This window comes from Chenopodium album, chromosome 21 (assembly GCF_948465745.1).
Source record: "Chenopodium album chromosome 21, dcCheAlbu1.1, whole genome shotgun sequence".
NCBI classification, from domain to species: domain Eukaryota; kingdom Viridiplantae; phylum Streptophyta; class Magnoliopsida; order Caryophyllales; family Amaranthaceae; genus Chenopodium; species Chenopodium album.
The window spans coordinates 18,640,336-18,659,042 of record NC_137854.1 but is presented as its reverse complement, the minus strand read 5'-3'; the positions used below and the strand labels follow the sequence as shown (position 1 = coordinate 18,659,042).

The 18,707-nt window shown below is 38.4% G+C and overlaps 1 pseudogene; it reads left to right on the top strand.

The window, feature by feature from the left end:
* The first annotated feature begins 18,397 nt into the window (after positions 1 to 18,397).
* LOC145603244 (small nucleolar RNA R71) lies at positions 18,398 to 18,497 on the top strand (annotated as a pseudogene).
* The last annotated feature ends 210 nt before the right edge of the window (positions 18,498 to 18,707 follow it).

Genomic DNA, 18,707 nt, shown 5'->3' with positions numbered 1-18,707 from the left:
ACAATTTGTTGTGATTTAAAGATTATACTACGAAGAATATAAGTAGGGAAAATAAAATAAGAGGAATCAATGAATTAAGGACCTAGGGCATAGGTTCACCAATAAATAATATTCCAGAGTAAAACATAATAACCAATCATTAATGCATCAATTAACCAGATAATAAAGGGCTTTCGCTACGTATTACAATCACAGAATTAATCTACCGGTATTAAATCTCATCTCTCGAATCTCGACTTAACCATTTATAGATTAACCTGCCTATTGAAACTAGACCTAAACATCAATTCTCATCTCTCGAATCTCGAATCAATATTGTCAAACTCATGCATAAAAGATCAGGCCTAATCTAGTCACAGAGCATTAAATCAATCAATAGGAAATTAATATAGCATTGATAATTAACAACAATAAATTACCCCTTCATATTATTTATGGATCCCCATAAACCCTAGAAAAAGAACTACTCACACATAATTAAATCTAAACTAATCAAAGCAACAAAATAAAACATGATAGAAGGAATAAAATAAATAACTGAGATTAAGAGAAAAGAAATCGTTACCAAAGTAATCAGAATAAAGAGTTGAGTAAAGAACAAAGCATATAGTGTAGAGAGAGAAAATAAGCTTAAGTAGAGAGAGAAAATCTAAGAAAAAGAATTACAAAAGTAAAGGAAGAATAAGGAAGTGTAAAAGGGATCCTAAACTTGCTTAACAAAAATATATTTATAATAAGCAAGAATCCTAAACTAAAACAAACTAAACGATGCTTAAAAGATCTATCAGAGACACGCGCCCGACCGGGCGCCACACCGCCCGACCGGGCGCGCCTTTTTGATCGGGCGAGGCGCGCCATCGGGCGGACCACCGGGCGGACCACCGGGCGAACCACCGGGCGGACCATCGGGCAGACCATCGGGCGGACCACCGGGCGGACCACCGGGCGGACACCCTTGGGCCGCTTGGACTCCTCGTTTAGGCTCGTAACTTGGCCCAAACCAAATACCCTCTTTGGGGCTTTAATCATTCGGTCCAAATGCCTCGTCTTCACACAAGTCAAGCCCTTATTCACCGGTTTGATTACTCTAACCGATCTTGGGCTACGAAAGATGGCCGTGCTCCTCCAATGCTCGTAGTTGCTCCATAAAATCCCGGGAAAGTACTCCAAAGGTGCAATTCCCTACAAAACTCAACTAAAACTACGAAAACACTAGAAAACACATATTAGTAATAAAAATGGCTCTAAAGAGCCAAAAACACTACTAATAATGACCAAGGGACGGGGGTAAAATACTACATAAACTAGACATATCACATAGGCCACTAGGTTTGTAATGCGGTTTAAACAAGAGCGGGAAACATAAAGCTCAAATTGGTTAGCAAGTAGGTTTATGCAAAATAGAAAATCAAATTTGTAACAAAATAAAAAGAAGATAAAGAAAAATGAGAAAGAAATGCCCTTTTCCTCCCCTAGAGTGCTTCGGTCACGATCTTGGGAGCTATAAGTCAAAACAAGGATCAAGACATGCATAGCTAAGGATCCAAATGTGTCACACAACAAAGTGATGAAGGCTAGAACAATGTTACCTCACACGGGATTATAACTAAGAAAATACCAACCGAGGGTGCCAAATCCACTATAGAGAGCAACACCTTCTTACCACATACCCGTGAACTAGGGCTTCATGGCGCCCTAAAAGTTCTTAACCCGGCTACCTTAGCATGTAATATCCTAGAGTCAACCAATGACACTCTCAAACCGTGCACACATTAACCACTTAGGAAGAAAGGAATTCAAGAGTAAACAAATCCAAAAGATATAATGTCCAATTAAGAACAAACAAAACACGATTGCTAAACTTTCCTTGAAGTAAACAAAAATCTTTTTGGATTTTCCAAAAGCATGAAAAACATGGAAATGCATATACTCAATGCATGACATATATGAATCAACATCCCACCAAACATGATAGAATACCCTCCCCCAAGCTTGAATGAGGCAACATACTCAAACATAGACCAAATAATCCATGGGAGGGGAAAAGGAAGAGATAAAACCACAAACCGACACATGTCCAACAAGGCATCAACCATTAGAGAAAGAGCAAGGAAAGATGTTACCGGATATTAGGTGGGTGTAAATTCCCGCAAATGACCCAAATAAACCTTTCAAGACTAAACTCCTCTAGTATCGAATCTCGCCCTCCATGTGCTAGCAATTGCGGTGCCAATCTTCTTTGGTTCTTGATCCAAATCAATGCACCAAAGTATACCAAGTCATGTACCTAGAAAAAGGCACACAAACATTTCCACGAGAGAAAATCTATTCTAAAAAGAAAAGAAAATGAAAGCAATAAAACACGGGTTACTTCACGAGAAAGGCTTGCTTAACGTCCAAGCACGACCAAACTAGTAAATAACCCGACAAAGAACGCAAAAGCTTGTCATATGCACCGGCAAACATATCAAGAAATAGAGCATACGCGATGCTCATATGACAAGCAAACATAAAGTACAAGGAGACTTTATGTTTGAGAGAAGGGGGAAAAGAAAAAGTAAAAGAATCAAAAGAAAAATCAATAAAATAAGAAGAAAAAGAAAGATAGGGAGGCAAACTATCCTCACAAAATCCTTTTTGGTTGGCATTATAACTCTTTTCCTCATCAACAATAAAAGAGTTGGGGGCTTCGGAAGCATGGATAGGAAGAGGATTCCTAAGCGGTTCTTTGAGAAAAGAAGGGAGGAACATAGGATAGTAGGGGATATGGTTAAACCTTTGGGAGAAAGGTGTATGAGAAAGGGGAAAAGGGGTAGCTACTCCCTCACCACAAGGTCTCACATCACTAATGAGGGCATGGAAATCAATAATGGAATCCTCAAATGAAGAACCCTCACGATCTATATCTCCCTCAAGCTCAAAAACTCCAAATGATTCAACCTCAACCTCCTCTTCACCACATTGAACAACATTTCCCTTAAATTTCTCAAGGCCTACCATCTCAAAATCAAGAGTGAATGGGGGCAAATTTCTCTCAAACTCATCTCTTTCCAATGAAGCCTTATCAATGAACTCACTCATAAGGTTATGGGCTACCGTTTGAAACTCAAGAAATATTTGTGCCATAATCTCAATTGAGTCCAAATCATCATGGATAGACGAGTCAAAATCTTGCTCATTGGAATCATCTAGGGGACTATGGGGCACACCTTTAGAATTCATGCAAAAATCGGATGCAATATGAGAAAGAACATGCACTTCATCATCATTAGAATGTACCTCATTACATTGAGCTATAGAGGGAGGGGAGTTGAAATCATGCATTATATGGTCACTATGGGGAGCATCAAACACATCATGGGAATTCATATTATACAGATCATGACAATTAGCATCAACATTAATAGCATTAGAATCCCGAACATAAGTCTCATGATTGGCCCTCTCCCAATCATAATTATCCCTAGCTAACCATGAATAGAAATCCCAAGCTTCATCCGAAGACATAGTTTCAAGACCACCATTTAACATATTATCAACCACTCCTCTAAAATGCTCATTTAATCCTAAATTAATGACTTCACAATAATCACCCTTGGTAAAACCTTTAACACCATCCAAGAAATCCTCAAGTCTATTAAAATACACCCAAAACGGTTCATTATCAAATTGAGGAATAGAAATACAAGCCATTTTTTTCAAATAAAGCAACACAAATAAAAACCAACAAATAGAAAGATAAATATACACAATGGACTAGTCTCAATAAGATAACACAATGGTAATGGAAGCCGTTCCCCGGCAACGGCGCCAATTTGACAAGGTAATAAACGCGTCGTCAATTGTCTATCCCTAGATCAAATACAATTTATACAACCTAAACAAACCTAATACGAGTATAAGGCAAGCATAGGGGTCGAACCACAGAGAACGGTTAAACACCACCAAATGTTATCGACAATTAAGCTAGTACCGAATAGGAGATAAATAAACTAAAGTCTAAAAATGCTAAAACAAGAAATAAAACATTAAGGGAAATGATTTAGGTATAGCATTCACTTGAACATAAACAAAAGCATAGAAGTTGAATTAATTATGAACTAAACATGCTCAAATATCGAAATAAAGGATCCAATCTAGCCGCCTTCCGGGGTCAATTGGCTTCTCCTAACATAGCCTCTATGTTTCCACACTAGAACCATATACTAGGAGGTACTATTAAATAACAATCGATACTAATGAACCTTAACTAAGTCAACTTCCGTTCCTTGTTAGCAAAGATTCACCTTTAATCAACCAACAATGTGCACTTGCAAGAGGATTAAAGAATATCAAGCACATAAAGACTTTAATCACAAATAAATCAACTCTAAACCTAGAACATGCTCAAGATCCAACTACACCACAACCATCCCCTCAATGGGGAAATTACTCACTAATCATGATAATAACAAGATTAATCAACAAATAATCAAGAATCAACATGATCAACAAGCAATACCAACAACAAAAAATAATAATCAAAATAAAGCAATAAAAATAGAGGAGAGAGAGTTAGAGATTCTCATTGATTGAAGATGTAAATCTATAGAAAAGATGATCAATTTCTTCTTCAAAATCCAAGTTCAACAATGGTGAAAACCCTCACTTTCTCTCTCTAAACTACCCTAATCCTAAGCTAACCCTAGAGAGAGAAGCTCTCCTAAAACTAATTAGAGAGTAGAATAATAGCTAAAATGTTCTCCCCTTTAATTACCCCAAAAATGGATATTTATACTCACTTAATAAAACTAGGAAAAATAGAAAAATAAAAGAAGAAAATAAATAAATAAAGAAAAGGAAATAAAAAGAAAATAAAAGAGAAAAGAAATAAAAGAGAAAAGAAAATAAGAAAAGGAAAAGGAAAAGAAATAAAAATAAAAGAAAAAGAAAAATAAACCCACAAATTCCCCCAAAAACCATCAGACCCCGATTCCCCTTCTCTTCTTCCTTCCATTCACTGCTCTGATTTCATCATTAACATCACCACCATTCAACCGCCATTCACCATCATCAATCATCACCGTCGATCAGCTTCAATCAATCAAGGCCGTTAAATTTTCATTAAAACTCGCGTGAGAAGCTCGTGATTGACCCATAATTGCGCGCCCGCACAGACATCGCACAGAGGTCGCGCGATAGCTTCTGCCTCGACTCTGATTTTGGACTCAATTTGTGCGCCTTCTGACAGAGTTGCGCGGCCGCGAAGGTCTGGGTAGCTTGGGGAATGCAATTGTTGCGGATTCGGGTTTGATTGACGCGCTGATTGTTGTTGGTGTGATTGGAGATGCGAATTGGTGGTGTTTGTTGTGGTTGCGCGGTTTTGCGTGGCTGGTGAGAGTGGTTGATGTTGATGTTGTAGGTGGTGTTGCTGGTGATTTGTGAGTGGAAAACAGGGAGCAGGGAGCAGGGCAGTGTGGTGGAGCTGGTGGTGTTGCGTGGTGTTGTTGGGATTGGTGGTGGTTGGTTGAAACAGGGGAGTTGCGCGTGAAGGTTGCGATGTGTGTGGAGCAGGGGAGTTAGGCTGTTGTTGTGGTGGAGGTTAAGAAAGAGGTGGGGTGATGGTTAAGAGTGGCAACAGGGGTTGGCCTGGAGCAGCAGCTTGCTTAGTTCATTTTTGTGCCTCGGACCTTGAACTCGAACCTCCGACCTCCGAGCACGATCCTACACAACCAAATAAACATAAGGGAGAATCGGGACAAAGAATAAAATAAATAAAATAGAAATAAATAAAAGAAAAGAAAATAGAAAAAGGACGAAATAAAATAAAACCAAGACAAATAAAAATAGAAATAAATAAAGTAAAATAGAATAAAATAGGAAAATAGACTAAAACTAATAAAATAAAGAAAATAAACTAAAACACACCAAAATTACCAAAATAAACTAGAGACTTTATTAAAGAGAAAACAAGAGAATAAAAGGTAAAATAAGGGAAAATAAACACGAAAATAACCTAAACACTACCCCTAGGAGTGACATAAATGTCACTTATCAATTTGCTAGACGAATCTTCTAAATCTGCACCCCTATACCAACAAACGCGCAATTCCACAAATTTACAAGACCAATCTTCTAAATATGTATCCCTGCACACACTAAAACCAAACAAACAAACTATACTAAACCCTATATGGAGGGACTAACAAAACCCTACATGGAGAGACTGACTACAATCACCATACTGATGGTGATTTTTATTGGCAAAAAACATTAAATTAAAGAAGAATTTGGGGCTTACCATCAATAAAATAATTATTTGTTTTTATTATGAGTTTCTTTTCCATTTAAAATTATGTCTATTATTATTTGATGAAAATTATATATTTTCAGTTTCAAAATATATTCAATCACAAAGAGCAAGATTTGGCTTGAAGGCACTATGCCATTATCCATTACATCAAAGCTCATAGAAATCAACTCCAAAGCCCAAATCACAAAAAAAAAAAAAAAAAAAAAACAAAAAAAAACCTTTTATGAATAAACCAAAACTCAAAATTAGGGTTTCGTCTGCGCTCACCATTCTAGCTAGTTCACTCGTCTTCTTCCTTGCCTCTTCACCACCGTCAGCAAATCTCCAAAGCTCGCAATCATGGGGTCAGTCTCTTTCTCTCTAATATGTCTACTTTATATAGTGATTTACCCCCGTCCCTTAGTCATAATTAGTAGTGTTTTTGGCTCTTTCGAGACACATTTTTTACTAATTGGTGTTTTCTAGTGTTTTCGTGGTTTTGGTTGAGTTTTGTAGGAAATTGCACTTTTGGAGCATTTTCCCGGATTTTCGAGGAGCGACTACGAGCATTGGAGGAGCACGACCACTTATTGAAGCCCAAGGCCGGTTAGAGTAATCAAATCGGTGATTAAGGGCTCGGTATTGGAAATTCCGAGGCATTTGGACCGAGTTTCAAAGACCCAATGAGGAAATCCGATTAGGCTAAAGATCCGAGGCCCAATCGAAGTTCAATATGATGCCCAAGAGCTCCGCCCGAGGCCATGATCCGATTGGGCGGGGCGAGTAAAGGAGAAAACCCAGCAACGCCCGGTGGCCGGGCCCGACCGGGCGCGAGAGAAAGCTTCGAGGCAAAAAGGCGGGCCCGAACGGGCAGTGCGGCGCCCGACCGAGCGCGAGTTTTAGAGGGCTAATTAAGCTCCGGATTAAGTTTGTTTAGCGTAGAATTTCTTGCTTAGTATAAATGTAATTTTATTAAGCAAGTTTAGGACCTTCCTTTACATACTCTTACTATTTTTCTCTCTCTACTTAGAATTTCTCTCTCTAAACTTTTACTCTTGTTCTTAACTACTCTACTTGTAATTCCGTCGATTCGGTAACGATTTCTTCCTTATTTATTTCAGTGATTTTATTCTTTTAATTTCTTTTGGCTTATATTATTGCTTTGCTTATTTTAGATTTAATCATGTCTGAGAAGTTTAATTCTAGGGTTTATGGGGATCCATAATTAATATGAGGGGATAATTTGATATTATTGATTATTGATATTGCATGATAATTTCTTATTGAATTGTTTTAATTCTTTGCAAATAGATTATGAATCGAGTAGATGTAATTTGATTGTGAATGTTTAGCAATATTGAATTGATGAATCGACCATATGTTAATTTAATATTAAAGGCTATTTTCAATAGAAACTTAGATCTAGTAAATTGCGAGAGCTTGTTAGATCTATGTTGATTAATAAATTACGAGAGCCTGTTAATCATGTTATTTGTGCAATGTTGATTATTGATTGTTATGTTTTATCCCGGAATATTAATTATTGGTGAACTTGTGACCCTAGTCATCCTTATTATTACTTTTCTCCCTAAACTTAATCTCCGTATTATAGTTTCCTATTACAAACAACAAATTGGTTACCTTAATAATTTAGATTATTTTATCTAATTAGGAATAGAAAGACCAGTTTCCCTGTGGATTCGACCCTACTTCCCTATCTACTTTAGTTAGAGGACTTAGGTAGTTACTTTTGATTAGGGGATACGACTTTACCCTGTCACTCTCTCCTCTCTAAAATGGTGTTGAACTTAATCGTACTTTTAATCCATTTTTTTGTTTTATTGTGCTTTAAATTTCTCTTTTTGTTCAGCTAATTTGGGGATTTATATTTTCTACATTCATTTCATAATTGTTCTTTTTATTACATTTATGATGCTCATATCAAAAAAAATTATTGGGGTTTTATTATTTTCAAATTTGCTGTATTCAAGTACATTGGAACATTATTGTGTTAGTGTTAGATTGAATTTGAAGTAGTATTAATTGAAATTAGGTGAAGATTGATTGGGAGATTATTTGGTTAATTACCTGAGTTTGACAAGAAATTTGAATGGAATTGTAATGTGAAATGGACTATATGTCTGGCTACTGCGATAAGATTGACAGTTGAGATTGCAATAGTTTATTGTACTCGCTGTGTATTGATATTATGATGGGAAGGAGAACGGTAGGTCGTTGGGCTACCACCCCACCCAATCAAACAAAATTTGTAACTTAACAAACCCCTATTTAGTGTAGTGGTAAGTCAAGGTCGAACCCAAAGGAATGGAGGTCGAATGCACAATGCCTAAGTCAAGCTATTTCGAAGTCAAGTAAAAGGGGTTTATGAAGGAAACTAGAGCTAGAACTAAATAATGCAAGAACTTATATGAAATCAATCTAAAGACACTAGGGTAATGGATCCACATGTAATCGTAATGGAAAATGGTAATTTGGGAGGTCAAACCGACTAAGTCAAGTGATGTGAAGGAAAATTATCATGTATCCAAAAGAGCATACCAAGATGGTTCACCTAGAGGTCTAACTAGCGTCAACTACGCTAAACACTACCTAGGGAACGTCACAAAGCACCTCAATCGTGAAATTGCAAGTTACTAATCAATGGTCCGTATCATAGCAAGCTCACAATGCAATCTAGTGCAATAATCAAAGATGGCCAAACCTCAATTAATCACACACATGCACATGAATTATCAACCAAATTTAATCATATCATCAACTCCATCAATTATCCCCAAATTACTCTAATCCATCATTCAAACATGCTTCACCATTTCCCTAGCTAGAAAACTACTCACTAGTCATAGGAATCAAGATCAAAACTACAACAATAATCAATTTCATCATCAACATAATTGAAATCAAAGATTAAACCAACAATCAATCAAAATCAATCAAAAATCAATTAAACTACAATCAATCATCAATAACATGGAAAACAAATGAAATCAACTAGAATCAAACTTGTATTGAAATCAAGAAGAAGATCCTTACAAAACTTTGATCTAAAGATCAAATACAATGAGGAATTCTTGAGCAATCACCAAAAATCATGAGTTTCTCTCTCTAAAGTTCTTGAGTTTCTCTCTCTAAAATTCTCCCAAAAACTAACTATCCAATTCAATCTAAAAAACTTCTTACTAAAAATAGGTAGAAATAACTATATATACAAAGAGGAGGTCGGTATTGACGCCCAAAAATAGACCCTCGTAGGTGCGGGCGCTCGGAGGAGGGAGAATGGTGCGCACGGGGCACACCCAGATTGGTGCGCCCGCACGCACCAGGTGTGCGGCCGCACCCGACCAATGTGCGGCCGCACACCACCTTGGTGCGCCCGCACATATCTGGGTCTTTCCCCCTTCTTCTCTTCGTCCTAGCTCAAGCGGTGCACACGTCCTAGATGATGATGATGGAGGACAAAGTAGGCAGAAACTTTCTTGAATTTCTTGAAAAGTGTAAGCCATGAAGAAGGCATAAACAAAGCCTTGAAGCTTGCCTCTTGGATCCACCTTTGACTTGAAGCTTCTTGCACCATCTTTAGGTATGAAAACAATGAAAGCTCATAGAGAGGAAGCTCGGGAATTCTTGGACAATCAATTAGCACCTACAAATAAATGATAAAAAGCAAGTAAAAGAGAAAAATAACAAGTAAACTAGAAAAAGCATGAAATAGAGAAACTAACTACAAAAAGCATAAAATGAAGAAAACAAGAATAAAACTAAGGAAAACTAAAGAAAAGAGAGATAAAATGAAATAGAAATCATCCAAAAAGGAACCAAATGAGTGCCATAAATGTCACTCATCAAATTCCCCCAAGCTAAACTTTTGCTCGTCCTCGAGCAAAACAAAGCAAGAAAGAATGAGGATGAAAATTTTATTGAAAACGAAAAAGAAAGACTCAAGATAAGAATATACACTAAAACTCACTGTCGTAGGAATCACGGTTGTTTTTAGCTACAACAAGCCCTTTAAACCCCAAAGTCGCCTATGAGGACGAGTGAGGTCTCGTAAGGGTATCCTAAGAGTTTGACCCATAACTCTCCACCAAACATCAATGAGGCAAACCATAAAAAGAAAGGAAAATAAAATGAAAGTAAACCTTTGCGAAATAAACTAACATAAAGACTATAATGCAAATGAATGACAATCTTTCTCAAGTAGTTAAAGTATGCACGTTTCAAGATATCCAAGGTTGATTGAAACATAGGGTATGCTAGGCATAGGAACTAGTTATCACAATTCACTTTCATCCCAAACAATCTTACCGCGTTCTTCCCACTAGTCTCAAATCTCCCCTTAGTGAGTGTCCCAATGATTCCTCGAAGGAACCGGAAAAAGAATTATTTTAAGGCTACTCGACAATCTTGACTATGCATCCCCTTTCCTTAGGCAATGACCCATGATGCCCTCCCCCGAATAGTGACTCAACTATCTAGGTCGAAAGGTCTTTCCCAAAGGTTGTAATGTAAGGCATAAAGGGTGAAGGTAGGCTAAAATTTAAAAATTTGGTGATTTTCCTAAAAAGTGAAGCAAAAGGGTGATCAATCCTTAACACCACAATCAAGAAATTACCAAACAAAAACAACACCCCCAAGCTTACTTGAAGCTATACTCACAAAAATATATACAAAAAGCGTACACGCTTCTCCCCCAAGCTAAAATGAAGCATTGTCCTCAATGCTTAGAAGGAGAAAAGAATACATGAAAATATTTTTGAATTATTCACTTTTTCAATTTTTTTGTGTTTTTTCTATTAGAATTGAATTTGCAATGTCCTTGCCTTCTACTTAATTCGGACGGCTTTTCCTAAATGCAAATTATTAGTCCATGCCTTTTGAGAAGTAGGACGGTTTTTCCACAAATATTTGCCATTATTCACAAAGAAAATGAAAACACAAACTTGCTTACATAAAAACCAAAATTCCAACTTATCCGCCACAAACTCCATCTCAAATGATCATATTGCTTCACAAAAACCAAGAAAATATAGAAAAAGAAACAAAAGGTCAAATAACTAAAGATGTGGCTTGAAAAGAAGGGATAAGGCTCAAATGGTTGCAAGAAGGCAAATGTAAACCCAAAAATAAAGAGAATAACAAAATATAACAAAAATGAAAAATACCACCCCGAAAAATGTGCCTTTGTCCTTCCTAGATAGTTCGGTCTCGTGTTTGAGAATCATACATCAAGCTTTATTAGATTAGGTTTGCATAGTCAAGGATCCACGCCGCTCATACAAGGAATGTTGAAAGCTAGAAAAACAAGTAACCTCACAAGGTTGTGGCAAAAACTCACTAGTGGTGTCAAATCAACTATAGGAAGCAACTATCAACATGCCACAAACAAGTAGAATCCGGCTTCATGTTTCTCCTAGTTCAAACCAACTACCCTAGCATACACTATCCTAGAGTCAACCGAACATAGTCTCAAACCGTGCATACCTTTACAACCTAGGAAGAAAATCATGCAAAAGACAAGTCCAATGTACAAGGTTCATTCCATAAGAAAAGAAATGAAAAACAATGCCTCAAAATCACATCAAAAATGAAAAGAAAAATAAAGGAAAGTAAGAGAAAAAGTAAAATAAAAGAGAGTAAAAGAAAAGAAACGGAGACATAGAAAAGGAAAATATAGGAGAAATAGCATGCAAAGGACTAGAAAGCAAGTTAAACACATAAAATTCCCAATCGACAAACAAGTGATTGATCGACATCAAAGTCACCGATCCCAAACACATTACGTGTTAACAAGCATCCGTCCTCGAACCATTCAACTTCTCCTAAACTAATCCTATTCTATGCAACCAAGGAAAATAAAGAGAAAATAAGAAAGGTCTCACCAGGTTTCCAAGCTTAGCAAAAATAAATGAAGCGAGTAGAAACCACCTCGTAGCATGCCATATCCATAAGCTCTTCAAGGAACCAAGTGAGAAAAAGAAATAAAAGAAACTATGAACAAAGAAAATTGTTAGTAACTTCAAAACAAATAAAAGAAAACAACAAATAAAAGGAAACTAAACTAAGCAAGAAGTATATACAACTAAAGGAAAGAAAAGATAAACTAATCAAAGAATAGAAAGAATAAAAGAAATAAAACCTAGTTAACAAGAAAGTCTAAACTAACTAAAGAACTACTCTAAACTACAAGATTTGGATTTAGGGGATTTGGATCAAAGGGTTTTGGATTAAGGGATTTGGACATAAGGGATCATCAACAACAACATGCCAAGTGAAACATCACCACAAACAACAAGCATCCAAGCAAATCGGGCAAACAAGCTAGCTACAAGGAAAGTAGCCTAGAGATCAAGAAAATGAGGAAATCAAACAAGAGGAATGAAAATAAATATGCAAACAACCAAGGTATGTACACAACAACAAAAGTGGTCACCGAGCAAGTTATTAGTTCCCCCAAGCTAGATAAAATACATCTCAACATCCCAATCAAAACAAAACATGCATCAAAAATATAAGGGATGGAGGCAAAAAGCATGAGAAGCTAAAGGGAACTAATAACTACTACCATCACCACCACCACTCCCACTCGGCCCGGCCCCATCGGGGTCCCTGTTGCGCTCGGGGTCATCGAAGGGATGAGGACAAGGCTCCCATCCACCGGTGTACCCCTCGGGCCACCCATAATGCCCCTTGAAAAGATCTTATTGCCAAGGAGCAAGAGGGGTGAAGTTATCGGGCAAAGTGAGTTCAAAGGGGTGGTTGGGATGGACATGGGGATAGTTAGGATCACCCCTATAGTCACTACCACCCGGAGCCTTGTAATCATAGTTACCATGCTCGTCCGGATAGTAGTGACGCTCGGTGTCGGGGTTAGAAGGCCCCGACCAATAAGGATGCCCATACGAAGGTAGAGGACCTTGTTGGGGCGGGAAGTACGGATAGTTAACCGGGGGAGTAATGTTCCCACGGTTAACCTCCGCCTCATAAATTTGTTGTTGTTGTGCAAACATACCTTGTTGCATCTCTTGAATACCTCGTAGTTGCTCATAGATGGCCCCAAAGTCTTGATCATACATGCCATCCACGTGGATTTTCAATCCACTCATTTGCTCACTAAGAGCCCTCAAATCCGCATTTGCGAAAGCATGTTGCCCTTGCTCTTGATCTTGCTCTTGAGGAGCTTGTTGTTGTGGAGAATAATGTTGTTGTTGTTGATGTTGTTGTTGTTGTTGATGTTGTTGTTCCTCTTCATCATCTTCTTCCTCATCCTCATCGGAGTCAAAGTTGGGATGCCGAAAGGACTTGGGAACATGCCACACATTGTTGGCGATCCGAGCCAAAGAAGTCAAGCTGGGGTTAGGCAAGTAGCACCAATGCTCGTTGCCCCTAAGCCACTCATATCTCCCTTCGCTATAGCCCTTGGAGATGAATTGGATTTGACCCAATTGTTGCATATCGAGGTAGATGGAAGTACTATCCCCAATCTCCTTACAAAATGGGAGATAAGCATCGAGGCGAAGGCGAGTCAAGAGCCTAGTTACCATGCCCCCGCATGGGATCTCTCCTGTACTCCTCTTGCGAAGGTCCAAACAATATTGGGCAAAGATATACCCCAAGTTCAACCGGCCCACATACTCCGGGCGGGTAGACAACCAAAGGACCTTAAGCTCCAACTTGCTCAACTTCCCCAATTCTTGTTTGGGGAACAAAACATAGCCCAAAAGACGGTGTACAACCCTAAGGCAAGGTTGGTACACCGATGAGATCTTAGCCCTGTTGGTGATAAACTCGGTACCACCTGAGATGTCTTCCCACCATGAGTTTTGATCATACTCCGGGAAGATGTAATGTTCAACGTTGACAATATCCCCGTGGGGATCAAAATCCAGAGCGGCGTTGAACTCTTCCAATGAGTGGTCGAAGATGTGGTTGAACAATTGGAAACGCACCCTATATACCCCTCCTACGAGTACAAGATCTAAGGTAGCCAAGAACTCCAAAGTAGGCTCCTTATAGGTGCGGTAGGCATCGGTGATGAAAGAACCCAATCGGAGATTTAGGAGCAACGACCGCACATCATTATCAATACCCAATTTCACCATATCGGGTTGGAAGTAGTGGCGGGTTTGTTTTAGGATTCTTTCTTCCTTCAAATTTTGGTAGAAGGTCTTTTGTTTGTCGGTGAAGTTTTTCTTTTTGGGAAGAGAGGTTGGGGGTCGTGTTTGAGTGGAGGAAGGGTTGGAAGTACTAGGACTAGAAGATGTACTAGGCCTAGAGGAGGTTCATCGATGCTAACATCGGTTGTCCGTTTCTTGGTGAATTTCTTGAGGTATTTAGACATTTTGAGAGGCTTAGAAAGATCACCAATATCCAACAAAGAGCAAAACCAATGAACCAAGAATACCACACCCAAATTCACCACTTACTACCAAAATTGCCAAACTCCAAATTCACACTTCTTTTTAAACAAAACCAATTCCAAACCAATCAACAACACCAATAATCCAAGAAAAACTTCCTTTCAACAATCCAAGAACAACCACAAGACCAATACCACAATCACCACATACTACCCATATTCCAAAAATTCAACTCACAATATATCAACCAAAAATGATGAGAATCACTACAAAATCAACAAACAATACAATGTTATGCAAAATCAATCAACAAACATCACCAAATCACAACCAATATCAAGATCAAGCATCAAAAATCACAAAATCAATACTACACTATTCATGCTCATACAAATTTTCAATCTATGCAAAATTATGATATAAATGGCAAAATTAAAGCAAGGATTAGTGATTATACCATAAGAGAAGCAAGATTAACCAACTTAGAGCAACCAATTTGAACCCACAAAAAAAGCCCCAATTTTCGGCCACCAAGAGTAGGAGAGAGAGTGAGTGAAATTTGGGTCAATTTGTGAGGAATTTTTAGTGTAGGAAGATTTGTGAGAGATTTTGATTGAAAATGGAGTATTTTGGTGAGGATTTGAGTGATTTTTGATGGTGAATGGAGAGTGAAGAGTGCGCACAAGAGGGTTTTGAAAGGGGGTTGTTCATGAGTAAGGTAAGGGAAATGAGGAAATGAAGGGAGGAAAGAGGAAGAAGAAGAGTATATGGCCGTCCAGCCATGTGCGGCCGCACAGGATTGGTGTGCGCCCGCACACGCAGGCTGTGCGCCCGCACATGCCTCGTGTGCGGCCGCACCTCCCTGTGCGTGCCCAATTCTTCCTTTTTCTCAACAAATTGATACTTACTGCCTATTTTGGTGCGCACATGAATCATGATGGTGATGAGGAGCAACATAGGCAGTAGCTAAAATCATTTTCAAAGCCCTCAAAGTTGAAAATTCATGTGCTCACCACAAAAATTCACTAAGTATCAATTTCCCCCAACTTTCAAAACATGAATTTCCTATCTTACCTCTCTAAAATTCTTACCCTTTTACCTCGAATTTCGATTAGAATCGAATAAAATGTGATTTGTGCCATGAACACCTTCCATTCATCATGCATACTTGTAGAATTCCAATCCCGCAAAAGGTCATCCTAAAAATCCAATCAAGTAGAAAAGTGAAAGAAAAGACAAAGTAATAAAAGAAACAAAAATAAGAGAATTCAAAAATCAAAAGGGAAAAGTTAGAAACTCCGGGTTGCCTCCCGGGAAGCGCTTGCTTAAGGTCCTAAGCTCGACCCTTCCTCCAAATCATGGAGGGTCAAAGAACACCACCTTTTTCAAGGTAGTTGATAGAGCAAAATTTTCTTCAATTTTGAGCAACTTCTCATCGTTGCTTAATGAAACCTTCACAAAATTCTTTTCAAATTATTCCTTCTCCTTTCTCAACTTCTTTCTTTTTCTTTCTTTGTTCGAGTCACGGGCCTTTTTTTTCGGCTTGACTTCAACATCTTTAATCGTGGAAGCTTTCTCTCCATCTTGAGAATTGAGCTTGAACCAACTTGGAATCTCAATTTCTTTCTCATCCCTTGGCTTTTGAATTACAAATTCTTCTTCACTAACATCACCAAGACTTGCACAAACATCATCAACAATCTCAAAAACATCGTTAGTAGAAGAATCAATCATGCACATATCATCAATGGAACGAGAAAGACTAGCACATGCTATATCTTGCACACAAGATAAGGACTCATGCATTGGCTTCAACTTAAAACTCTCTTCCAATTTTCCACATCTCAAAGTGATTTGACCTCCCTTCACATCTATTAAGGCTCCCGAGGTGGCTAAGAAAGGCCTCCCTAGAATGATTGGAATATGCTCATCCTCCTCAATCTCCAAAACAACAAAATCCACGGGAAAGACAAACTCTCCAATCTTTAAAGGGACATCATCAATTCTTCCCTTAGGAAGCTTAATAGAGCGATCGGCCAATTGAAGTGTTATATTAGATGGTTGAAGCTCACCTAGATCAAGCCTTTTGAAAACCGAAAAGGGCATAATACTCACACTAGCCCCTAGATCACACAAAGCATTCTCAAAAACCATTTCCTTGATTTGACAAGGGATTGAAAAATTCCCCGGATCTTCCATTTTCTCCGGAAGCTCACCATGGATAAGAGCACTAAAACACTTCCCTCCTTCCACCGAACTACCCTCATCAAAATCTTCCTTCTCCTCTAGTATCTCCTTAAGGAACTTGGAGTACTTAGGCATATCGGGAATTGGCTCGGTAGAGGGTGTGGAATCATGGACTTCCTGAAGAACTTCAAGGAACTTCCCAAATTGCTCATCCATTTTGAATCTCAAATATTTTTGGGGATATGGTAGATCGGGAAATCTCTCTACCTTACTCATCTTTTCAACAACATATTCTTCTTTTTCCTCAACCTCACAATAAATTTCCTTGGACTCAACCCTCTCCACTTTATTCTCCATAGCACCACTCTCATCTCTTTCCTCTTTTGAACAAGAAACTCCCTCATTAAAATCATTTCCACCACTTGTGGCAATAGAGTACACGGGTTTCTTTGGTTCAACACCTTGGGAAGGCAAAAATGAAGGACTAGCATAATCCTTAATAGTGCTCGCTAATTGGGTAATTTGAGTCTCATGCATCTTATTGTGGGTCATCATCTCATTGAATTTCTTATCACTAACCTCCATATAGGTGTTAATGATCTTGGTTTGATTATCAATCAATTCCTCCAAAGTAGTCCTAGGAGAAGAAGGTTGTGAATAGGAATTTTCACCTTGAGTCTTTGGAACAAAACCGGGTGGGGGACCTCTTTGAGCATTGTTTTGAAAATTTCCCCTTCCTTGATTGTTCCAATTACCCCTATTTTGATTTGAACCATAACCTTGATTATGGTTACCACCACCATGATTATGGTTACCATTACCTTGGTTATGATTTACATAACCTTGGTTTTGATTACCATAGCTTTGGTTTTGATTACCATAATTTTGGCTTTGATTTTGGCCACTATAACCTTGGTTATGGTTACCACGAGAACCTTGATTCCCTTGGTTCCTATAACCACCACCATGATTATAGTTGTCAAAATTGCCTTGGTTTTGGTAATTCCTATTCCATTGGCCTCTTTGATTATCAAACCTTTGAACATTGTTGTTTGACACAAAATTAACATGTTGACACTCATTGTTGTCAAACTCATCAACACATTCATTGTTACAATTGCTAGAATCATGGTCATATGATCCACATACATCACAAAACAAACATCCCATAGGCATATTATGTGAAGTAGAAGGAGTTTGAGAGTTAGAAGAAGTACCTCTCCCCTTTATTTGGGAGGGAAGATTTGGAGCTTGGGAAGAGGAAAAAACACTCTCCAACTTGGCCTTGATCGCCGTCATCTCCTTTCCCAAGTTTGTCATTTGAGAGGAAAGATTGTTGATGGCATTAAGATGGTCCACCGAGTACAACGAAGATTGCTTGCTTGAAGAATCTCTTTCCCCATCTTGCCAATCTCTATAGTAAGTCACCACATCCTCTATTATATCCACAACTTCTTCTTCGGTTTTGTTCATGATTGGACCACCGGCCCCTCCATCAAGACATGCTTTGCCTTGAGGACTCAAACCACCATAAAAGATTTGGATCAATTGATATGTTGGAATTCCTTGGTGAGGACATTCTCTTTGATACTCCTTGAATCTTTCCCATGCCTCATAAAGACTCTCATTTGGCTTTTGCTTGAATCCTTGAATTAAAGCCCTTGCCTCCGCCGTTTTCTTTTGAGGATAGAAACGGGACAAGAAATCTTTAGTGACATCATCCCAAGTTCTCAATGAATTGGGCTTCACCTCTTTGTCTAGCCATTCCAAAGACCTTCCTATGAGGGAGAAAGGGAACAACTTAAGGCGGATGAATTCTTGAGACACTCCATTAACCTTGATCGTGTTGCAATATTTTTCAAACTCCTTAA